Raw genomic sequence first — 26,804 nt, forward strand, 5'->3', positions numbered from 1 at the left:
TAGTGGCCCAATTAGTAGGCTAGTACAAACGTCTGGACAATAAATAGTGAGAATTTGACATAATAGTGTGAGTATGGTGTTTAGATGTCAAACAAAAAAAAAAGATAATTTGGATCAAAATCCATACATCTTGGCAAGTAACTGGCAGAGATAACATGAACCCAGAATTTCTAGCTCCAGAGGCTGAGTGTATAGGACTCTTTCCTTAAACAGGACACAGAAGATCAGGTTTTGGTGTTAGATGGAATATCCATATGTTTTGCTTGGAGCATGTAGGACTTAGAAGTGTAGATGAGCATTTTCCAGTTCAATACACAAGTTTGATCTTTAAAATACAGTCTGGAGGGGCTGGTGTTGTGGCTGAGTGGTAGAGTGCTTGCCTAGCATGCAAGAGGCACTAGTTTCGATCCTCAGCACCACATAAATGTAAAATAAAGATATTGTGTCCACTTAAAGTTAAGAATAAATATTTTAAAAAGAGTTTTAAAATATACAGTCAGATTTGGAGGTAAAAGCCTAGGAATAAGCACATAAGTGACCACTAACGCTGTGGAAATAAATGAAATCATATCAAAGCCTCAGTCTCTGAGTTTACACAATAGTTATAAGAACTACTTCCAAGTGTTATCCAGTCTTTCATTAAATAAATCAGTTCAAAGCAAAAATATGAAATCTCATTTTCCTAATTAGATTAAAACTTATTTAAAAGCAATCCTTACTCATTTCTCACCTCTGCCTTCTTCAGGAGTTTTAGAAAGTCACTGCAAGCATCTAAGCATAACATAATGGCTGTTAGCAGCCAGCTTTAGCTTCAAGACCATAGTTTTGAGCTAAGTTATACTGCTTTATTGCACCCAGTTCAATTTCCTTCTAGTCACATACCAACATTTCCTTGCTCCTCAGCTTCCTATAAAAAAGATTATTAAATCAGAGTATACATATCAAGTCATTTTAAGCAACACTTCTTTTTAAAATACTTTTTAGTTGTTGATGGATCTTTATTTTCTTTATTCATTTACATGTGGTTCTGAGAATTGAACCCAGTGCCTCACACATGCTAGGCAAGTGCTCTGCCACTGCACTTGCAGCTCTGAGCAACACTTCTTAACATCTATAGTGTGTCACATCCTGGGCTAGAGTATACAAATGAATGACTTTGATTGGTTAAGTGTCCAAAAGTCAAAAATACAGACAGCACATGGACAAGGCTATTGGACCCTAAGAATAAAATGCAGTAGGATCCCATGGCATGAAGCATCAGACTTCCCCAGGAATATAGAAAAGGCACCCTAGAGTTACTTTCAAGCTAGTCTTGAAAAGGAGTAGGGTTCTTAGAGGTGGCAAAGAAGAGTGTCAGTATAGGCTTGGAACACCATTGATAGGGGCACTGAAGTGGAAGGCCTGGTATATTCCTTGAACAGAGAAATTACAAGAAATTACTGATTTGCTTAACTTGATTTTTGTTCTTTATCATCAACTACATTTTTTAAAAATTGCTACTTTACCATCTAGCTATTAGCGCCTCTTAATAACATTTTCAGCAATCACAAGCAATTTTTAAAAATGTACTCCTATACATATGCTGTGCTTTAATTACTCTTTGAAATGAATCTCATGCATATTTCTTATTCTGAATCTATAATCAGATGAGTCATGACATAATCCTCTGAAAGGATATGTTATCTGGTGATGCCAATTCCCAATTAGTGTTGCTCTGAAATGTTTTCACAATATACAGTTAGTACAAATAAGATGTATAGGTCACATTTGCTCTGAAACTCTTTTTAGAATTTCTTTCAGTTTATATAAAAAAAGATTCAAATAGTCAGATACCAAGTAGAAAAGACAGCAACCTTGGCCAAGAGGACATCAAAACTTTAACATTTTAAGATTCAACAATACTAAGATTTTAAAGTGCAAGAAATTTGATCTATAGCAAAACACACAGATTTAAACACTGTAACATACCCCAAACTTTTTTCTGTTTATATTGTAAATGTGTGATTAATTTAGGAAATGAATTTGTATAGAAGAAAAGAAAAACCATCTAGAATCCCAGGAGACATTAACATGATAGAAAATTTTTTCCAGCATTTGATGTCTCAAGCATGCCACATACTGAGTGAGCTCTTTCTCTCTATATAAATCCTACTGGTTTTAACACTTCAGTGCTTCCCCAATCCATTTCCATCCCTGCATCCTGAGCACCATTGCAAGAGACAGGTGATTATAAACAGAGCCTAGTTGACCCTTCTGCCTTCAGGACACAACATTCCACAACACTGAGGTGGTCTCCAATAAGGGGGCAAAAGAATCTTATATTAAATTATCCTTATAAATAAACTCATTTTGTGATATTGACATTGACAAAAAAAATGGATCTTACCTAGGTGCAAATCAAACTATGACATTCTCCCACTTAAAAGGTTTTGGTGACTCCCTCTGCCTAGGGTATAGGTTGTCTCCTTATCAGGGAATTCAAATAACTCTTTATAATCAATTTCTTATTTACTTCTTTAAATTCATCTTTGTTACCCTCTGCCTCTCTTTGCATAGTTCCCTGTATATTCCTGTAATTTCTCATGTATCTCTGTGTCTGCTTGTGATATGCCCTCAGTTTGGCTATCTCCACCTCTCAAACTGGGTAAGTGAATCTTTAGGATTCAGCAATAGCAACATCCCGGACACAGACATGGCTGAGAACCTTTGATACTGATGTCTGAAAACATGGAGCCAACTTGTGTCCCTTTTATCAGTCAGTAATTGCCACACTAATACTATGTAACAGACCACCTCAAAACTCAGTTGTCTACAAAATTAACATTTATTTTTATAATCAAAATCCTGGTATTAGTAAAGGAGGCTGTATTAATTCTTATTCTGGATCCCAGTAGATAGTGGATATCTACCTAGGACACATTCTCCTGGCAGCAGTCAGCTCTCAAGGAACAGAAAATCCATGATGTTTCTTAGGCCAAGAACCCACACACCATCATTTCCATCCACATTTCATTTGCCTAAGCAAGTCTTATGACCAAAGCCAACATCAATTTAGATTCTTCTCAGGCAGACAGAGAGGAAGGAGGGAAATATTTGCCAAACAATTATCTAACCTATCCTACTGCTCATTTCAATGGTAACTCTATCTTACTAGTTGTTCAAGCACCAAACCTCTGATTCATCCTTGTTTCTTTCTTTCTTTCTTTCTTTCTTTCTTTCTTTCTTTCTTTCTTTCTTTCTTTCTTTCTTTCTTTTTTATACTTCATATGCGGTCCATCAACAAATCCTCTTTACTCTTTAAAAGACATCTAGAATGGTACACTCCTCATCTCCTTGACTATTTACTTTTTACTTCTCAGATCCAAGCCACCATCTTTTCTCCTCTGGATAATTGCAACAGCCCGAGAATTGGTCCTTCTGGTCTAGTCTTGCCTCTACAATTTATTCCATCCCAGCAGCCAGAGTGATCCTCTCTCAGAACATAAATCAGATCATGTAAGCTTCATTTCCTGAAACTTCTAGTGACTCTCCCATCTCACCAGAGGAAAAACTACAGTCCTGACAAGTACCTACTTGGGTGTGGGCCATCTGCTCCCTGCTTCTCTCCTGGCTTCATCTCTTCCTTTTCTCCTCTGGCCCTCTTTGCCCCAGTCACCAGCCCCCCAGCTATTCCTAATGAACTCCTGAAGCTCTCCCTCTTCTCCCTTTACACTCTTCTCCCTCTGTTACTGTGACACTGCCTAGAACATCTCATAAATCTGTTTTACTACCTTCCTTACCTCCTTCAACTCTTTATTCAAAATCCCCTTGAGGGCCAGGTGCCAGTGGTGCAGGCCTGTAATCCCAGTGGCTCCAGAGGCTGAGGCAGGAGGATTGAGAGTTCAGCAATTTAATGAAGCTCTAAAGAACTCAGTAAGACCCTGGCTCTAAATAAAATATAAAGTGGGCTAGGAATGTGGCTTAGTGGTTAAGAATCTCTGGGTTCAATCCCTGGTACAAAAAAAGTCCCCCCAGGGAGTTCTTGTTTCACCATCTATATAAAATAGTGATCCCCTCTCTGCAATCCCTACTCCCCTATAAAATAAAAAGTACCAAAAGAGTAGAGGCTATCTGTTTTGCTTATGGCTGTACCTATAAAACAGAGCAGCTCCTGGCACAAAATGGTTACTTAATGACAACATGCTGCCTGAATGACTAGCACTCACCACATCCGCTTGTGCAATAACTCCATGGGTGAGCAGTAATGCCATTTTACTCCTCCTTTTGTTTCCAATGCAAGGCACAATTTCTGGCACACAGAAGACTCAGTAAGCCCATGTTGAATTGAGCAGAAGGTCTCCATAAAGGCGACTCCTGGATGTCACTCAAACCTTTGAGCTAACAGACTTGCTCCTAGTTTCTGCAATTTAGCAGTTGGGTTTATTTGGAAAAAAAAAATATCTTCCTATTAAATAAATGTGAGGCTGGATATAGAGAGACTCAGGTCTAAATTCCAAAGAGGAGAGTTCACCATGCCACTTCACAACTGGACTCTCATTGTCTACCTTGCTCTCAAGTCTGCCACATCCATGAGAGAAAAACTATGCCTGCCTCACTCTCCATTGCACTGTCAGGACTGCAGCACAGGATTTATCCCATGACAGATGCTTATTGATTAAATGAATGAATTTATACATGAGGTCTACCATGAGCCAATCCATGCACTGATGTGGCTGAGCTGTGTCCTTTGTGGATGAAAAATTTGGAAGGATCCAGGATGAAGAAATCTTCTACTTTAGCACCACTATGAAACTATATTGTATGCTTTAGCCCAATAGAGTAAACTGACCCCCAAAATGTGCCAATTAAAAGCCAGTGCATCACGAACAATAGCACCATGCTGCCCCCTGATGGACTGAAGTAACATAAGTAATGCTGTTTCATCCTACCATGCTGTTTCTCTGTATGCCTGAGAATTGTGCTCCACGATTCCCCAAGTCACATAAGGAGGGAACTCAGCAATCCCTCTGCTTACCCCCATCCATTTCCATAATTTTTCACCACTACTGATGGAACTGGAAAACTCATTGCAGAATAGAAGTAACCAACGCCCTGATAAGAGTCATGAGACCAAAAAGGGTACAGGGGAGTGGACAGATGGACATTTTGCTCATAGGCTTAGAGCCTTGGGAACAATAGGATGGGCCTATCCATTAGGGACAGATTCTATCCCATGTCTTTCTGATCATAAACATACCTACTGGTAACCAAAGAGTATGAAGGTTAATCTCAGATCCCTGGATTCAGCTGGCCTTCCCTCCCTAACCTTCTCTTAGGTATACCATAAAAGGGATTGCCTTACTTAAATTCAGTACCTTTGTCTCATAACAATAGTCCCTCATCTTTCTCTTTCTTTTCATCAGGAAGGACCTTGAACACCCCTATCACACCTGTCCTGCAGAGTCATATTCAGGGCATGAGGTAGAGCAGTTGATATTTTCATCAAATAAGTACTTACCAATGTTAAAATCATGGGTTTGGAGTCAGCCATACCTGAGTTCAGATCTCAGCTGCTACTGAAGTCTCCGGGCTTTAGTTCCCCTGTCTACACAGAAGAAACATGATAATAACTAGTTCCTAGGTTTCTTGTGAGAATTTAATGAGCTAAATATGTAAAACAATCAGCTCAAGGCTTTGTGTATAGTAAACAATAAATAATAACTAATAGTAGCAACAATAGTAATAATCATATCTTTTAATGTTGTCTCTTAGCCTGTTTTATGTTCCTATAATAGAATATCACAGATTGGATAACTTATAAAGAAATTTATTTCTCATGGTTCTCTTCAGAACCATGAAGATTGAGAAGTCCAGTGTCAAAGTATCAGCATCAGGTGAGGGCCTTGTGATTGCATTATCCCACGGTGGTAGGTAGAAGGGCAAGAGAGTGCCAGAGAGTAAGGAAAGACTGAATTTGGTTTTATAACAAGCCCGCCCATGCTATAACTAACACACTCCCCCAATAATGATATTAATCCATTCATGAGTGCAGAGATCTCATGATCTCATCACCTCCTATTAGACGTCATCTCCCAACACTATGGATTGGGGATTAAGTTTCCAAGACATAAACTTTGGAGGAAACATTCAAACCATAGTTTCTCACTGTGAGAAGTGCAGAGACCAATCAATCATACTTAGGCCAACCCAGATGGAGGCAGGCCTGAAAAAAGGTGGAGTTGCTTCTATTTAAGTGAACCACAGGGCTTCTGGAGGTTCCTCTTTCAACTTACATGTCCTGGAATATTTCCTAAGTCACAGTTTAGAGGAGTCACTCTGCCATGGAGCACATACCTATGTTGGCTAGAGTGAGATATGTGTGGTAACAGCATGGGGCAAAGCTCCCATAGGTAGACCTGCTTTCCAGTTTGGGTTCACTGTGTTCTAGCAGGAAGAGCAGAAAGCTGAGAGATTCTTCTGGAAGTTCCATAAGAGACACAAGCAGCATCTTCAATCTGGATAAGTATTTACAGAGTGTACACAAATTCCTCTCCAGATACATAAGCATATTGATGTTCACTTAATTCTGAGAAATTATGTAAAATATTGAATACTGTGCATATGACCATGCTCTGGTTAAAGTCAGCTAAGCCATACATGTATAAATATTCTCTCTTCATGGAACCTTTGCACTGGGAGCTCCCTTTTTCTGGAATATCTATTCTCTGCTACCTCTTCTTTCACCTGCCTAAGCCCCACTAACATCTACTCATTTCAGGTGTCAGTTCACACTCTGCCTTCTCTTTGAAGCCCCTGATATCTGTAGCTAAGCTAGTGTGTCCCCACCCTGTCTTCCACCTCAAGGAACTTATATCAACCTGTGGCTCTCATCTGGTTACTTATATCCTCTTCAGGAAGACCCTGAGCTCATCAAGGGTGAGGATTGTCTTTTATCTAGATCTGTATTTTCAGAGCCCAGAACTGTGGGTGCTAAATCAGTAGACATTATACCTGAGTTGCTAATAAAATACCTGAGATGCTTCCTTAAAAGACAGCCTATGTTCTTAGGCAAGCTTCTGAATCCAGCAGAAGGGACTTGTTAAAAAATCAATAAGCAGAGCAATCCATTCCTTCTGGGATTTCACAAATATCATTTTGAAGTGCTAAGAGCTGCTCACAATGTCAGTAGCTGCCAATTAAGTAAACCAAAACCCAGGTGGGAAACTGAAGTGTCTACAGAGAAACTGTCAGCTCTGCTTGGTAGAAGAAGGTGGTACACAGTGCCCTGCATATTCAGTGCTCAGTACCTGGGTGCTGCTCCTGCATTGTGAGTTAGCAGAACTCTGCCCCAATCTCCATACTCTAAGCTTCTGTCCAACTGTTTGTACCTTTTACCTAAGGACTCACACAGAGTGAAACTTTGGGAGTGAATCCAATAAGAGGATTTGCCAGCTGTATTAGAAAAGGCACTCAAATTGACAACTAGCCATATTGTTAACCTGAAAGTCCAGATCATTGTAATATTGGCCAGTTGTCACTTATTGTGTTAAGAAATTTATTTAGATTATCTTTTTCAGTTTTCTCTTTGCAACAAATTACAAAGTAGACATTCTTATCATCCCTGTTATGTAGACTTAACTAGAAAATACTGAGATGAAATTTTATACTAAAAAATATACATGCAGCATGCAGAAGAGCTGAGATTAGAACCCAAACACTAACTATCCAGCAATCCTTCTCATGAAAAAAACTAATCAGTAAAAATTCCAAAATCACCAATCTCTCTCTCTCTCTCTCTCTCTCTCTCTCTCTCTCTCTCTCTCTCTCTCTCTCTCACACACACACACACACACACACACACACACACACTACTCTTTCCCAGATCTTGAAACCCTGATGCACAGAGATGCATTTGAAAAATGCAGGGAATACATTTAGGGTGAACAAAAGAAGACTTCCTGCAGAGAGCATATCAACTCAGGATGACAGTGAGTAAACAATGGCAGAGCCTTTATGGAGGTCTTGGGCAAGGACCCAAGTCTACTTGACCACACCCTCAGGGCAGAACCCTGGATGCTGAGAACCCAGGAGTTATCTAAATCTCCCTGAGAAAGCTGCGAGAAGTACTGGATTTCTGTATCATATACAAAATTTGAACCACATTCCTTAGATCTGTGCTCCTAAGTAGAGTTTAAATACTGAAGAGTATTTGCTTTGATGATCCTTTGGATCATGAGTTTAGTGATATGGTGAAGGTTAATGAAACAATTAATTGTATGCATGAAACCTAAAACATGGATTGAAGCTTTTCAGTTTTCATCTGCAAAAATGAGCACCAGGCTCAGGTTCTTACCCAGCATTAATTATTTCAATGATTCCAGTTATAATTAATAACAATTCAGTCTTGTTTGTTAAATATTAGCATTCAGAGTTTTCTCATCCCACAAAACAAGTGAGGGGATGTGCAGAAGGGAGTGTGCTAGGGTAGGATGCATCACTGAAGTCCTGCGAGCTAAAAGTTACTGTGTGTGACCTGTGTGTCCAGGACTGTGCTCCCTGCTTTATTTGCTTCACTTCACAAATCCTTATAACATCACATAACTAAGCTTCTCCATGTCATTGCCATAGGAAGGCACTATGTCCCAGATCACCCTTGGAACCTGTATTGGATTCTCCAGAAGATTGCTCCTTTCCCCTACTCCACCCTAATACCTGCCTTTTTCTTCATTCCCAGATACCCTCTCACCTTATCCACTAGAAGTCATAGTCCCTCCTCAACAAAGGACCCTTGTCATTGACTCCTTCCCTGAGAGATGTTCCACCTTGTTACACTTTCTAAAGATTGGCTCCCCCTAATGACATAGTCTCCCCTGCAGTCCTGGGGCTGATTTTGTTCCCACAGTCTTCATAGCACTGGGCCTGGCAATGGGATGGACATCCCCTTGCTATTCCTTGACTCTCCAGACCTTTCTCCATCTTTCCTCCCTAAGAGCATCCATCTTTGAGTAATATTTCATTAGAGGAGGACATCTGCCACTTCCCTTATTGGTACAGTCTGCAACAATGTGTCACTCCTAATCATTCCCCATGATTTCAGTTCCACCTGTTTAAATTCTTGGCATTTTAATATACACATAGATTGTTCTTCCAACACCCTGACTCAGTTGGATTCATCTCTTCATATTCCACACTTCTGTTGGTCATCAGGAGCTTACTTGAGCTTACACGTGTTCTGATCAATGAATGTAAATCCTCCATCATCTAAGCATCAACAATAACACTCTCAGAATAGCAGCTCCAATGTTTCCATCTTCCTTGACTACACCAGTCCTGTCAGTCTCTTATCTCCTCCAGTACCCCAAACTCACATAACCCTTCTTTCATTTTTTAACTTCCCCTCAAAGTTCTCCATGCCAGTTTCAGTACCATGACTGTAGTCATAATCACTCCTTCGTATACTGTTCAACTTCTCAGCCCCTCTCTTGATTTGTGTACAAAAAACAACCCTGGTAAAATCTTTATCTATTCCATGCTGGCACCCAAAAAAATGAATGTGGCAGGGAAAAAAATCACCACATTGACTGACTTCATTTAAATTGAGGACCATAATTCTCAAATGGGCTCTTATTGTTCTCCATATTCATATCCTAACCGACCAATCTTTGCATTTTCATGTTCTCCTAAAACCTATATCAGAACTCCTCTCCTTGAACTTCTACTACAGCCTCCTTTATTTGCAATCACAACTAATTATTTTTAGTCCTATTTCACTGAAAGAAATTAAGGCAATAGGAAGAAAATATCCGTAATCTTCCTCATTCATGAATTAACCCTACTAGTTTCCTCACCTACAAATTGAACTTCCCTCCTGTTACTACAAACAAACCATATATGATTCTATATAAATTTATTCTTCTACTTATACACTACATTCAATGCTCTAAACTACTAAGACTAATGGATTAATATAAGGATCTACTAATATCATAGGCAATGATTAGCATAATTATCTACTGAAAAATTTCCATCCCCATAAAAAATATTCTCTCATCAGGAGGAGGAAAGAAAAAAGGAAGGGGGAAATGGAGGATGAAAGAAAAAAGTGAGGAAAGAAAGGAAAGAAAAGCTTCTCTTGACCCTTCTTCTCACATCAGCTACTATTTCATTTCTCTTTGCAATAAAATTTCTCACCATGGCTGTCCAAACTATTGGCTCTAATACTTCTTTCATCTTCTGGTGATGCCCCTCATTCCCCAAGTAGTACTCCAGTCAAGGTAACCAGTGACCTCCAATTTTAGTCAATTCTCACTTTTCTCATTTAGGGTTAATGGCCCTATCTGCTTTATAAGACAGTTGTGACTGTTTAGTAACACATTAAAATGTTTAGAACATATTTATTATTAATTATTGTCATAACAACCATTTACTAAACTTAACCTTAATGTCAAAAGCAGAAACACCTCCCAGGTTTTACAGCATACACACATATACTGACTTACCTCCTTTTATATTTCACTTGAAGCTTTCCATACACATTCCTTTCAAATAACTACATTCCTTAAGGGAGGGGTGGGGGAATGTATTGGAAGCCCACACTCTTTTTAAATCTAATTTCTAAGGTCTCCATTGGGAAATGAGTGTTAATTATTCTGTATTGTGTGGGTGTCTCTACAGCATCCTTCTGAGAAAATCATTTAACTTTTGACCCATCAGTGTAATGAGCTTCTCTCCCTCTTTTGTTTTAAGTTTGTCAGTAGCTATTACAAAATTGTAGAGTTGGGTTTTTTAACCAAAATCAAGCAAACCAATCATTTCCTTAAATTGATGCTCTCAAAACAATAGTCTCAGCACCAAATGTTCAAGATATCAATTTACCTTGTTGGATGGTTTCAGTTTGTCCTTTGTATTAGGACTAGAAATTCATCTCAGTAATAAATAAGCTTGTGAAATTTAAGAACCCAAAGAAAAGAAAAGAAATTCTAGGCTATTAAGGACCAAAGAATTTCAGCTAATATCTGTTGAACAGAAAACCAGAAGTAAAGGGTGAATAGTTTTAAAACTGTTTAAAGTGTTGGCTACATAAAAAGTATGGAGTTAATAAGTTTGAGTTGAAAGATAACAAAAAACAGGGATGAGGGGTGGCTCAGTGGTAGAGCACTTGCCCAGCATGTGCAAGGCCATGGGTTCAATCCTCAGCACCACATATAAATAAATAAAATAAAAAGATCCATTGACAACTAAAAATATTTTAAAAATGAAAGATAACAAAAAACATTATTTGACAACATTTTCTTCTTTAAAACAATACTTCATAAGTCTAAAAAAATGTAAAATAATCATTCTGAGCATTTTATCAGGCATGTTAGTCAATGTGTTTAAAGTATGTGTTCATAGAAGGTCAACAATCAATATTTTCAGAGAATATGTTTGTTCATATGGAAAAATCTCAAGAAATCAACAAAGCACCAATAAGTGAATTTAGCAAAATCATAGGACATAAGGAAAACAAACAAAAGTTAATCATATTACTATTTAATGAACAATATAAAAGAAAAAAGTAAATTCTAGTAGTTGAAAAATTAAATACTCAAATACAAATCTTACAAACATATGTAAAACCCATATGTTTGAGAACACAAAATATCAGTAAAAGAAATCAAAGAACACCTTAGTAAATGGAGATAAATATCATGTTAAAGGTTTGAAGGACTCAACAAAGAAGTCAATTTTCCCCAAAATGATTTATATAGTCAATAAAATTCCATTAAAAATCTCAGAGTAAGTTATTTTAGATATGAATAATATTATTTTTAAAATTTATATAAAAAATGGAAGGAATGAAAAAAAGTCAGAGCAATTTTAAAACATAGAGCATGGTTGGAGGAATAAAAGTACTTACTTTTGATAATTAACAGAAAGCAACAAAAATAAAGACATCGAGTATTAGTGAAGGTAGGAAAAGATAGGCTATAGAAACCAGAATAGAGAGACTGAAATAAACACATACTAATACAGTCAGTAATTTTGGACAATTGTGTCAAAGCAATTCAATGGAAAGAGGATAATTTTTCAACAAATGAGACTAGAACAAGTGAAAATCTATGTGCACACATTATATAAAAATTAACACAAATGGGTCATGGCTAAATATGTAAATGAACCTATGAAAGTTCTAGAGAAAAATTTTCTTTGTTAAAGAAATATTCCATAGTTGTGACATCAAAAACATAACCATAGAGAAAAAACATGATAAACTAGAGTTCACCAAAATTAAAAACATCTTCTTTTGAAAGTTGAAAACTTATACAATTCTTATATAAATATATAATTATATCCAGAATATAAATAGAAATCTCAAAACTCAATAATAAGAAAATTAACAATTCAATTTTTTTAAAAGGACAAAGAATTTGAACAGATCTTTTCTCAAAGAAGATACAGAGGTGGAAAAGATGCACAGAAAAAGATGCCCAACATCACTACCCATTAGTGAATGCAAATTAAAACCACAATGAAATACCATGACACAGAAAATAATTTGGCAATAGCTAATGCTGGCAAGACTATGGAGTAGCTGTAGTTCTCATAATTTGATGGTGGTAATGTAAAATAATATACCTATTCCAGAAACAAACTGGTAGTTTCTTACAAAGTTAAACATACACTTACCATATACTCAACAATCCCACACCTAGATAGCTTTTCTAACAATAAGAATTTATTTTCACACAAAAACTTATATGTGAATATTTATAGCAGCCTTCTTCTTAATTGCCAAAAACTGGAAACAAACAATCAATCAGTTAATGAATATATAAATTGTGATACAAACATATAGTGGATGTTAAACAGAAAAAAATAAGCTTTTTTTTCTTTATACATGTACTTTGGATATTAATGATCATCATATTTCACCATCATTTATGACCCCATGCCCCCTCCCTTTCCCCCCAACCCCTCTGCCCTATCTAGAGTTCGCCTATTCCTCTCATGCTCCCTCTCCCTGTCCCTCTATGAATCAGCCTCCTTATATCAAAGAAAACATTCGGCACTTGGTTTTGGGGGATTAGCCAACTTCACATAGCATTATCTTCTCTAACTCCATCCACACCTTCAAAAGCCATGATTTGATTTTCTTTTATTGCTGAGTAATATCCATTGTGTATATATGCTACATTATTTTAATCCATTCATCTATTTAAGGGTATATAGGTTGGCTCCATAATCTAGCTATTGTGAATTGTGCCACTAAACATTGATGTGGCTATGTTCCTATAATATGCTGTTTTTAAGTCTTTTGGTTATAGACCGAGGAGAGGGATAGCTGGGACAAACGGTGGTTCCATTCCCAATTTTCCAAGAAATCCCCATACTATTTTTCATATTGGCTGCACTAATTTGCAGTCCCAGAAGCAATGTATGAGTGTGCCTTTTCCCCCACATCCTTGACAACACTCATTATCATTTGTATGCATAATAGCTACCATTCTGACTGGAATGAGATGAAATCTTAGAGTGGTTTTTGATTTTCATTTCTCTAGTTGCTAGTGATGATGAACATTTCTTTCATATATTTGTTGATTAATTGTATATCCTCTTCTGAGAAATGTCTGTTCAGGTCCTTGGCCAATTTATTGATTGGGTTATTTGGGGTGGGGTTTTTTTGGGGGGGGGTGTTTAGCTTTTTGAGTTCTTTATGTACCCTAGAATTTAGTGCTTTATCTGATGTATGAGGGGTAAAGATTTTCTCCCAAGATGTAGGCTCTCTTCAACTCACAGATTGATTCTTAAGTTGAGAAGAAACATTGAGTTTGATTCCATCCCATTTATTGATTCTTAATCTTAATTCTTGAGCCACAGGAGTCTTATTAAGGAAGTCGGGGTCTAATCCCACATGTTGGAGATTAGGGCCTAATTTTTCTTCTGTTAGATGCAGGGTCTCTCATTGTATTCCTAAGTCCTTGATCCATTTTGAGTTGAGTTTTGTGCATGATGAGAGATAGGGGTTTAATTTTTCATTTTGTTGTATATGGATTTCCAGTTTCCCCAGCACTATTTCTTGAAGAGGCTATCTTTTCTCCAGTGCATGATTTTGGCAACTCTGTCTAACATAAGATAATTGTAATTTTGAGGGATAGTATCTGTATCCTCTATTCTGTACCATTCATCTACCAGTCTGTTTTGGTGCCAATACCATGCTATTTTTGTTACTATTGCTCTATAGTCTGGTATAGTTATGTCATCTGCTTCACTCTTCCTGCTAAGGATTGCTTTAGCTATTCTGGGTCTCTTATTTTTCCAGATGAATTTCATGATTACTTTTTCTATTTCTATGAGGAATGTAATTGGGGTTTTGATAAGAATTGCATTAAATCTGTATAGTGCTTTTGGAAGTATGGTCATTATGATAATATTAATTCTGCCTATCCAAGAGCAAGGTAGATCTTTCCATCCTCTAAGGTCTTCTTTGACTTCTTTCTTTAAAATTCTGTAATTTTCATTATATAAATCTTTCACTTCTTTTGTTGATTCCCAAGTATTTTATTTATTTATTTATTTATCTATGTATCTATCTATCTATTTATTTATTTATTTATTTTGAGGCTATTGTAAATGGGGTAGTTTTCCTCAGTTTCCTGTCTGAGGATTTGTCACTGATATACAGAAATGTGTTTAATTTATGGGTGTTGACTTTATTTCCAGCTACTTTGCTGAATTCATCTCTTAGTTCTAAAAATTTTCTGGTGGAACTATAAGGGTCTTCTAAGTATAGAATCATATCATCAGCAAATAGTGTCAATTTGAGTTATTCTTTTCCTATGTGTATCCCTTTGATTTCTTTCATCTGTCTAATTGCTCTGGCAAGCGTTTCAAGAACTATGTTAAATAGAAATGGTGAAAGAGGGCATCCGTGTCTTGTTCCAGTTTTTAGAGGGAATGCCTTCAATTGTTCTCCATTTAAAATGATGTTGGTCTGGGTTTAGCATAGATAGCCTTTATGATGTTGAGATATGTTCCCGTTATCCCTAGTTTTTCTAGTGTTTTGAACATAAAGGAGTGCTGTATTTTGTCAAATGCTTTTTCTGCATCTATTGAGATGATCATATTATTCTTATATTTAAGTATATTGATATGATGAATTACATTTATTGATTTCCATATGTTGAACCAACCTTGTAGCCCTGGGATGAATCCCACTTGATTACAGTGCACGATCTTTTTGATGTTTTTGTATTTGATTTGCCAGAATTTTATTGAGAATTTTTGCATCTCTATTCATCAGAGATATTGGTGTGAAGTTTTCTTTTTTTTGATGTGTCTTTTCCTGGTTTTGAAATAAGAGTGATATTGGCCTCAAAGAATGAGTTTGGAAGTGCTGCCTCTTTTTTCTATTTCCTGAAATAAATTGGAGAGTATAGGTACTAGTTCTTCTTTCAAGGTCTTATACAACTCAGCTGAGTATCCATCCTGTCCTGGGCTTTTCTTGGTTGGTAGACTTTCAGTGGTGTCTTCTATTTTGTCACTTGAAATTGATCTGTTTAAATTGTATATATCATCCTAATTCAATTTGAGCAAATTATATGACTCTAGAAATTTGTCAATGCTTTCAATATTTTCTATTTTATTGCAGTACAAGTTTTTAAAATAATTTCTAATTATCCTCAGTATGTCTGTAGTGTCTGTTGTGATATTTCCTTTTTCATCACATATGTTAGTGATGAAAAAATCTAAGAGTTATTGGGATAGAGAAAGGCACAGATTTTCAAACCAAAGGAATGTACAATCTCTTCAATGAGATAATATCAGAAAATAACTCTTAGAGTTTTCTCTCTCCTTCTCTTTGTTAGCATGGCTAAGTGTCTGTCAATTTTATTTATGTTTTCAAAGAACCAACTTTTTGTTCTGTCAATTTTCTAATTTTTTTTTGTTTTGATTTCATTGATTTCATCTCTGATTTTAAATATGTCGTCTACTGCTTTTGGTGTTGATTTGTTTTTCTTTTTCTAGGACTTTGATATGTAATGTTAAATCATTTATTTGTTGACTTTTTCTTCTTTTTAGGAATGAACTCCATTCAATAAACTTTCCTCTTAGAACTGCTTTCATTTGTATATGTTGTATCTGTGTTCTCATTCACCTCTAAAATTTTTTAATCTCCTCCTCGATGTCTTCTGTAACCCATTGTTCACTCAGCAGCATATTATTTAGTCTCCAGGTGTTGGAGTGGATTTATTTCTTATTTTATCATTGATTTCTAATTTCATTCCATATGATCTGATAGAATGAAGGGTAGTACCTCTACTTTTTTATATATCTGCTAAGAGTTGTTTTGTGGCATATTATATGGTCTGTTTTAGTGAAGGACCCATGTGCTGCTGAGAAGAAAGTGTGTTTACTCATTGAAAGATGAAATATTCTATATATGTCAGTTAAGTCTAAGTTATTGATTGCATTATTGAGTTCTATAGTTTCTTTGTTCAGCTTTTGTTTGGAGGATGTATCTAGTGATGAAAGAGGTGTGTTAAAGTCACCCAAAATTATTGTGTTGTGGTCTGGTCTATTTGACTCTTGAACTTGAGAAGAGTTTGTTTGATGAACATAGATGCTCCATTGTTTAGGATATATATATATATATATATATATATATATATATATATATATATATATATATAATTGTTAAGTCTTGTTGGTGTATGGTTACCTTGAGCAGTTTGTAGTGTCCTTCTTTATCCTTTTCGATTGACTTTAGTTTGAAGTCTACTTTGTTTGATATGAGGATGGAAACCCCTGCTTGCTTCTGCAGTCCATCTGAGTAGTATGCTTTTCTCCAACCCTTTACCTTCACACTGTGGATGTCTTTTTCTATGAGATGAGTCACTTGGAGGCAGCATATTGCTGGGTCTTATTTATTTATTTATTTAATCCAATCTGCCAGTCTATGTCTTTTGATTGATGAGTTTAAGCCATTAACATTCAGGGTTATTATTGAGAAATGATTTGTATTCCCAGACTTTTTGTTTATTTTTTGGTATTTAATGTGACTTGGCTTCTCCACTGATTCGATTTCCCATTAGTGTAATCCCTCCCTCTGCTGATATTCATTATTGTTTTTCACTTCAACTTCTTGGAATATTTTGCTGAGGATGTTCTGTAGTGCAGTCTTTCTAGTTGTAAATTATTTTAACTTTTGTTCATCATAGAAGGTTTTTACTTCATCATCAAATCTAAAGCTTAGTTTTGCTGGATATAAGATTCTTCATTGGCATCCATTTTCTTTCAGGACTTGGTATATGTTGTTCTACGATCTCCTGGCTTTGAGGATCTTGAAATTGAGAAGAGTTTGTTCCATGAACATAGGTGAACATAGGTTGAAAAATCTGCTGAGATACAAATTGATCTCCCCCTTTATATGATCTGATTCCTCTCTTTTGTAGCTTTTAAGTTTCCATCCTTTTTCTGCATACTAGGCATTTTCATTATAATGTGCCTTGGTGTAGATCTGTTGTAATTTTGTACATTTGGTGTCCTATAAGCCTCTTGTATTTGGTTTTCCATTTCATTCTTCATGCTTGGGAAATTTTCTGATATTATGTCATTGAAGAGATTATGCATTCCTTTGGTTTGAAACTCTGTGCCTTCCTCTATCCAAATAACTCTTAGATTTGGTCTTTTGATGCTGTCCCCTAATTTCTGAATATTCTGTTCATGGTCTCTAACTTTCTTCACTTTGTGATCACCTTTGTTTTCCAGATTGTATACTTTGTCTTCATTATCTCATATTCTTTCTTCCAAGTGATCTAGTCTGTTGGTTATGCTTCCTATTGAATTTTTTATTTGATTTATTGTATTCTTCATTTCAATGATTTCTGATTTTTTTTCAGAGTCTCTATCTCTCTCTTGAAGCAATCTTTTGCTACCTGTATTTGCTCTCTTATCTCATTGTTGGAGTGATCAATTTTTCACCTGTATTTGCTCATTTAGGTCATTCTTTAATTCACAGATCATTTTAATTATGAACCTTCTGAACTCCTTCTCTGACATTTCATCAACTTTGTTGTCCATTGGTTCTATTTTATAGTGTCCTGGTTTATTTGGGTCACTTTCCTCCCTTGTTTTCTCATGTTGTCTATGTGTTTTCCTTTCTCACAGTGTGAATCTGAGATATTACAGTTTCTTCCCTATATTCTTGTAGGACACGTGCAGATTTTACCTCACCTTGTTGTTGGGCTTCCAGACTTTTCTGGCATCCCTCAGTGAATGCTACTGCATTCTGGATCTGGGTCCTGCATAAGTTGGTGTGGGTGGATCTGGACTGCTGGGCTTGACCTCAAGTGGTAGTCTGCTGCTCAGAAGGGATGATCCTGCACCAGAGGCTAGGATCTGGCGGGTGTCTGCCCTGCTGGGGAGGGGTGGACCAGGCCTGCTATGCACCTGGACCTCCACAGGCCCGTGTGGATGGATCAAAAATAAGCTTTTGATGCATGCAACAACATGATGAATCTAAAAGAGATTATGCTCAGAAAAAAAAGTCAGTCTCAAAGTGTTATATCCTGTATGATGTAATTTATGTGACATCCTTGAAGAGGTAAAAATCTAGGGCCTATTTTTTTTTTCAGCATAGCCATTGCTATGGTCCAAAGAAGCACTGCAACATACAACATCTCCTAAGCCCTGAATGCTGCACATATTGCCTCGTGTGTTTATTCCTCATTCATTCACTAGTCCCCAGAAGCTAAGAATATCTCCTCTCAGCCCTCTACTTTAAAGAACAGATTTAAGTGTGCCCTAACAGGAGATGAAGTAAAGAAGATCTGGGCCTACCTAGTGGTTTAGTGAGATAAATGACAAGATCCACATTCACATATCTTACTCTGCTTGTTTTATGGATGCCATCAGCATTGACAAGACTAGAGAGAACTTCCATCTCACCTATGCATCCTATTCTACCTAAGGATGTCAGATACAAGTTTGCAAGTAAGAAAGATCTTTATGGATACAAAAGAACCCCTGATATGATGAACCATGATGTTCACCCTATCCATTCCTCTGAGATAGTCTCAGCAAGGTGAACACCTTCATTCTGACTGATGTAGAGACCAGTGAGTTTACAGACTTCACTGTTAACCTGTATGTAGTGACTAGAGGTACTAATCTGGGAAGTACTTATATAATTACTAGAGATGAAGAAAGTAGACATATTCAGAGTATTTAATATATGAATTAGATCTGTAGTGTAAGGGTTTCTCTGGTATTTTTTTATTCTCCTGCTACCCATAAGTCAGTCTTGCTCACGTATCAGTAGTTAATAGCCACAAGGTTTAAGAGGTTAGGAGTTTGAAATTAATGGGTAAAATGAATGGCTGCCAATAAAAACAAATGCCATTTGTAAACTTTATTTTTATTTAAGTTTTTATTTATTTTGTAATTTCTAGTATTTATTATTAACTATACTAAGCATTTTTACATTTTTTGGTTTTGAATTTTCACAGTGATTGTATGATGTACATATTATTACAGAGGGAAAAATAAGATGCTAAAGATTTAAATGGCATGCTCAGTTTCATAATTTTATTGACAAGTAATAGGATTTCAAACTTCAGGTCCTTCTGACATCAAAATCTATGTACTTACCTACTACACCATAGAATCTGTTGGAGATTCAGATAGCCACATGCCACGCTTTAATTCCCAAAATGAGTTGAGAGTAAGCCCTAGTTAAGGCCTATTTTTAGAGTGTGCTATGTAGAATGAAACATGCTGCTCCCAGAGGCAACAGGAAGAGAGGGAGGAGAACAGCACTTGAGTCAAATCAACCTATTTTGAATCTTGGCTCTACCACTTAGTGGCTAGGTTGTCTTAGAAAATTTTGATGCTATGAGTCACTCAATAAGCATTTACTGGATGCATATCATGTTCCAGGAAATTCTATAAGATTTTAGGATACACTTGTGAATAAAATGGAAAAAATCCCTGCCCTCAAGAATTTTACATTCTGACATGAATACACAATCAGTGTAACTCCACATCGTGTACAACCACAAAAATTGGAAGTTATATTCCATATATGTATGATATGTCAAAATACATTCTACTACCAATGTATAACTAAAAGGAACAAATAAAAACTTAAAAAAATAATTTTACATTCTGGTGGTAGATATTAAAGATAAATATAACAAAAAGGCAAACCTACTACATAAGATTGTTATAAGTAAAATAAAGGAAAACAAAAAAAGTCAGGAGCAATAGTGTATGCCTATAATCCCAGTGATTTAGGAAGCTGAGGCAGGAGGACCACAAGTTCAAGGCCGGTCTTGGCAACTTAGTGAAACTTTATATGAAAATGAAAAATAAAAAGGGTGGAGATATAGCTCAGTGGTAGCATATCCCTGGGTCCAATTTCCAGAAAACAAAATCAAGGAAGGGTAAAGGGGGGTGGAGGAATGCTATGGTTTGGATCATGTATTAGAGACTTGGTCCCCAGGGTGAAGGTAACTTTAATAAGTGGGGCCTAGTAGGAGGTTCTTAGGTAATTTGGGGGCATACCCTTCCTACCACCTTGGGGACTAAGTCTAACACATGATCCACACCATAGCATTCCTCAACTCACCATTACCTTTCCTTGATTTTGTTTTCTGGAAATTGGACCCAGGGATATGCTACCACTGAGCTACATCTCCACCCTGTTTTATTTTTCATTTTCATACAAAGTTTCACTAAGTTTCCAGGTTATAAGAGGAAGATAGACATGAAGGCTAGATTTAAGAATTTTTTGTCAAGAATAACTGAAACTGTGGGGGAAAGAAAATAAGGTAAAGACTCAATTAAAAATTTTTGTTAAATTTGAAATATGCCTATTAGACATTTGAGTGAAGATATAAAGTTGACAGTCAGATATATGAATCTTGAGTTCAGGGGAGAAGGTTGCATTAAAGATATAAAATTCAGATTTATCAGCATATGTACATTACTGAAAGCCATGACATTAGATAAGATCACTAAAGCAAAGGGTGTCAATAGATAAAAGGAGACTTTTGAGGACCGGACACATCTTTGGGGTATTCCAAAATTAAGACATAAGGAGAATTAGGATGAATCAACAAAGAGTGAAAAAAGTAGTAATTCATAAAAAATAAACACAAAAGTATATGTTATACTTTAAGCCAAGTAACTGTATATCAAGTAAGAGGAAATGATCAGCTATATCAAAGCACTTGATATATAAAATGAGGACTGAGAACCAACTGTTGAATTTAGGAACATAAAAATCCTTTATGACTTTACCCAGAAGAGTCACAGTAAATTCTGTGGGCAGGAAAGCCTTATTAAATGGAAAAATAAAGAGTACAAAAAGGGCAATTGAATACAATAAATGTAGAAAACCCTATTGAAGAGTTTTGGTGTGGAATGGAACAGAAACTTGGAGTAGCAATTTGAGGAGGAAGTGGGGTCAAGATAAATTTCTATTTAAGAAAAGAAAAATAACCACATGTTTGTGTGCTGAGCAAGTAGGGACAGGAGAAGTTGACAGCACAGGAGAGAACAAGGAAGGTTGCAGGAGCATCATCCTTGAGTAGTCATAAGAGGTTGATATCCAGGATGCAAGTGGAAGAGTTGATCTTAGAGAGGGGCAGAGGCAGTTAATCCAAAGTAAAAAGAGGGAAAACAGAATACATGGACACAGATGTGTGTGGGTACATATATGTGATGGTGTGAGCATGGGGAGCTTCCCTGCTGATAACTTCTATTTTCTTAATAAATAGAAAACAAGGTCCTCATCCAAGAGTTAGGAAGAAGTAGAGATTTTTGAAGATGTAGGGGGGAAAGGTATGAAATGCTTGTTTAAGAGTAAAGAGTAAATTGCCAGGAGTACTAAGGACTACTTGATGTTAGAGACAGTTAACAGGAAGATGTATCAGTGCAGTTGTCTCTTCTCAGACACATTTACTGTACAGAGGCAGGACCAGAGTGGTAGACAATTAGACTCAACTAAGACCAGGCTTTTATCAAGCCCAGAAAAGTTGCTGATGTGTGCAAAGGTTATCATATAATTAACAATGAGATATAAGCTTTTTAAGGAGAAAAACAGTAACCTAAAGAGGGGAGTATAAATTAGGGTAAAAGAAGAATGGTCAATTGCTTGTAGGTCTGGTGAAATCAAAAGATTACTAATTGGGGTCCCAGAAACAGTGAGCTGGATATATAGGGAGGCGGTGATTGGAAAAAAAAAAGATATTTGTAGTTGCAGTCATGGATGATACACAGCTACTGAAATAGCTAAAAGACTGAGTGGCTGAGTTTGGAATAAGATGAGCTCACTGGAAAAGGATCTGTCAAGAAAGTGAGAGGACAGGGTATTGGGAAAGTAATCTTTCAATATACTGAAACTGCAAGAATAACAAAAACACTAATGGAGGGACAGTGGTAGTGAGATAGGAGTTCAAATCACCAAATGTGAGTGACCCATAGATCAGTAACTAATACAATAAAGAGAAGTGTATTCAGCCTGCTTATCTCTCTTATTTTTCTCATCTTTAAGTTGAAAATGGTGATAGCCTTTCCATCATGACTTTTTATAAGAATTGAGCTAGATGATACACCTGTCACCCATTGGGACTGGGGAACCTCAGAATATAGGAATATATTTTTTAAAACTTTAAAGAGCATGTCTGATGTCTTGGACATGTATCTCATCTACCTCAACTACAATGAGGGGTATGTCTTGTAAGGCTCAAGAGCTCAGGATTGACCCAATTAAGCATACTCACCATAATTCTTTAGAGGTTTCACCTATAACCCTCTGCCATCATACATGACCAGAGATTCTCCTCTCTGGCAGGCCTGGGTTCTCTCTTTTTCCTCCAGCTACCTGCAGATACCAGCCTTATTGACATACAGCCTGTGTCTAATGCAGAAGACAAAAATGTTATTATACACTTTGGCTGCTCTGGTGCCTCCTTTTAGATGGGCAGGCTAGGTAAAAGAGCCCAGGAATTTGACAGCCTCTAATGAAGGAGCACTTCCTGCTTCAAATTCTGCAGAAACAAAACATGTATAGTGCCATATAGCCTGACTTGTTCCCCATGTGGGAGCTTAGACCAGGGCTAAGGCAAGCCTTTTCTACTTCATGTACCCATTCATGCATTCAGTTACAGGTAGGAGTTTTCACCAAGAGTTGATGTATAATCTAGCCAACAGGTTCCATTTTACCAGGAAAACTGACATTCAAAGACAATTCTGGTTCTCATTGAAGAGGCAATAGGTTGATGCTTCAGGGCAAGGAGATTCAGGAAATGTCAGTTGTATCAGAGGGACTTCAGAGTTAAATGGGTCAGGGTCAATTTGGTGAGGTGAACCATCTTCTCCATTTTGCTGAGCTCAGTGTATTATACATTGAGATTCTCAACTCTGGCTCATCAGCACTCTGCAAAATGTTTTAGCCAGGACAAACTCTGTGCAAGTTTTACATGGCATTACCCTTATGGGACCCTAAGGATGGATCCCCAGCCTCCTTCAGCCCTCACTACTTAGAAACCACATTGGCCTCATTCTCTGCTAACTTAGTACCTGGTATACAGTAGCTCCTAAATGATGAATGAATGTGAATGGGTGGGTGTTAGGGATGGAGAAGCACAGAATACAACTCTTCATGTCACCACCCAACCACCACCCAATAGATGCCCAAACCTAGGACTCTCTAAGTATCTTACCCAAATTTTTGTCCATCACAATCTGCCTAAGCTGAGCAGTCCTTTTTCTACTCATATTTTTCAAATTTCCTTCTTCTACCTAAATTATACATAAAAATGAAGGGTATCCATTCTCATCTGAAAATATTTTCATGATCATTTTCCCTTTCCCAGCAAGCAAGCATTTACTTACCTCTTTCTCTAAGGCAAAGTGAAATTTTAATGCAGCAGCCCTGGAAGGAGACAAAAATCATTAACTCAGAAAAGTAGCTGAGCTCCTACAGTTTGCCAGGTTCCCATCTATTTGCTGAAGAATCTGGGCTCTGGAAAAGCAAAACTGCTCTCCTATTGCCAACTACTATTTATGAGTCTGAGGGTTGTTGACATTGATTAACATTGAAAGTGGCATCTTGTCCTTATGTAGTTTCTAAATAGATTGGTGTCAACCAAGAAAGAAATAAGGAAGCCTCAGGAGAATATATTTGGAGGAAAGTAGTGGTATGAGAGTGACATGAAAACATTCTTTTGTCCAACATTTTGGATCATTATCTAGAAATTAAGCTGTGTGTTTGAGAGGGAGAGAAGTTGGTTTGTTGCTAAGAAAGGAAGGGAGGAACTTTCTCAAAGATAGTTGGAAAGATATACCTAGGGGAAGGAAAAGAGTATCCCAGGGGCAACTCATTAAAAAAAATGAAACAACAAAAAGTTCAAGACTAAAAGTGTCTACTCATCAGTCAAGTAATTTAAGGAGCCATGATTTGCCATACAAATGGATTTGTAATAAGAAAGAATCCTGTAAAGTGTAAATTGCATTGGAGTTTTAAATGTGTAAGTTGCAAGCAATTTTCTAGCACATATAAAAACCAAACCTGTGTATAAATTTCTTCAGACTTCAGTGTGTCAGCCTTATCTTTCTAGTAAATTCCTATGCAGAGCAGTCACTATTTTAGGTTGGTGCTAAATGAGTAAGGTATTATTTCTAGCATCCTAAAAGTTCATTTCCTTATTACTCCTCCCTTACAATTGGCTAGTAATTAGGCCCAAAGATTTGCTGCTTTGAAAAAGCCTGGATGGGCTATGGCAGGTACTTAAATCATTTAAAGAGCAAACTTTAAAAAAAATACATTCCTGGACCTCATTCCCATGAATTCTACGGTTTTAGCATGATCTAAAGTAACTCTAATGCAAGTGATCTGTGGACTACATTCTGACAAGTGCTGACTTAGAGAAGATGTCCTCTAGGTTGTGTGTCAAGAGAAACATCCCTGTCTTCTGAATCAAGCAATTGCCCTTGTTTCCAATGTGTTCCATTAAGTTCGCACTTGGTGGACAATTGCTGATTGACATTGCTGTGCTGGGCAAGCTTATCTGTGGGGCTCAGTGTGACACACCCCTGATTTTTCTTTATTCTGATAGAATGATTACAGGAAGTTATCTATGCAATGCAAGGATTTTGTGGTGGGCGTGATGGACCTGTGCTGAGACACAGAAGAGCTAGAGGCAATTTTAAATAATGATGTGAACCTCCAAGTCTGGTCCAACCACCACCGTCCAAGTTTGAGCCGGATAAAACTTACCATTAAATATGAAGTCAAGAAGGTAAGATTTCCCATCTTTCTTGGCCTTCCTGCCTCACTTCACAGGGCAGCTGGCCTAGCTTTGTGCTCATATTTCATGTTCCTGTAAAGTGACTGTGATTACACCCAAATTCTCTCCAGACAGGGAACTGCCAGTCTCACAGGGCTGCTCAGATCCCACCACCTTTTCCCAGCTCAATTCCCAGCCTCCAAATAGAGAGAGACGAATCATGAGTCAGTCCATGACTAGACCTTTAACCTGGAGAACAGAAGATATTTTCAGACTCCAGACTACTGGCAGTAGTGTCACAGTGAGGAATCCCATTACTAGAAAGCCAATTCCAAATCTTGAGAAACAGATAACTCAGGTCTTTCAATAGCATTAATTGTGTAGAAAATGGTTTAGTGTAAAGAATTTGTGGCATCCATGGTCCTCAAAAGATTAGAGAAATTTACTTCAAAGTCATATGAAATCCCTTAATGGGAAGCTTAAGTTGACTTTCCCAAAAGTAAGCTTGTTCCACCTCCTAAATAGATATCATCATGTCTGTAATGACTCTTGTCACCCAATAACCCTTGCATCATAGTGTCTGGTCAGATTAGGGTCCTAAGGAGCAAAAGTCACTTGTGTTTCCATGTTATATATATTTGAATTCTGTAGAATCTGGTCTGTTGCCTGACATCATTCATCCTGATGAAAACTGGAAAGCTCCAAAAACCTATATGGTTAAATGTCAGTGGACTTTCTATATGAGCAAGGCAGAGTGGATCTGTCTTTGAGGAATTTGTTTTTTTTTTTTTTGGGGGGGGGGTAGCTATTTCACATGTCAAACATGAAAAGTATTTTTAATACTTCCCAAATTGGCGACTGGAAATGTCTCCTCTCCCCTGACTATCTTACTTTGTGTGATGTCAACCAGTTCAAGAAATGACATGGATCTGTGGGACTCATCTAGAAAGAGCTTCCAAGTTTGATAAGATTTTTCTTCCATTTTACTTCAATAATAGTCACAAATCCTAAGAAAAAAATTGATTTTTTTCCCTAAGACTCTGAGTCCCAAAGATCATGTTGATAAACCATGGAAAATGTAGCCTTGAGATTCATATTAGAAAGCAGAGAGTTTATTGCGGTGCTCAGAAAAGTCAGATTGTGGTTTCAAGTATAATGATATTTTCTTAGCTCAGGGAAATACATTTTTTTTAAACTAAGCCAAGAACTCCCTGATGTCTTTTTACTAAAGCATGACAATCACTTCCTGAAACTGCTGAGATATTCATGCCCTTGAGTTCACATAAACCTGCTGTGGAGGCTGCACAGCACTAGTAAAGGTGAGCTTGAATTTCCAAAACTGCAAACATTTTCTTCCCTCCCCAAACCAAAGTATCTTCTTGCCACTTAGCACATGGGAAAAGTTAAGATGTGTTTGAAAAGCCAGAGAACAGGGACTGATGCTTGATGTTTGAAAATTTACAGTCACAGTTTCAGCTATTCATGAGCAATTTCAAGAGTCCATGGCATGCAGATATTAGCCATTTTTCTGAAACATAAAATAAGTCT

General features: G+C 37.0%; 1 pseudogene; it reads left to right on the forward strand.

Moving 5' to 3' along the window:
- Positions 1-26,804, forward strand: part of LOC144251164 (short transient receptor potential channel 7-like) — a 99,647-nt pseudogene that overhangs the window by 26,052 nt on the left and 46,791 nt on the right.

The sequence above is a fragment of the Urocitellus parryii genome, chromosome Y (assembly GCF_045843805.1).
Source record: "Urocitellus parryii isolate mUroPar1 chromosome Y, mUroPar1.hap1, whole genome shotgun sequence".
NCBI lineage: Eukaryota > Metazoa > Chordata > Mammalia > Rodentia > Sciuridae > Urocitellus > Urocitellus parryii.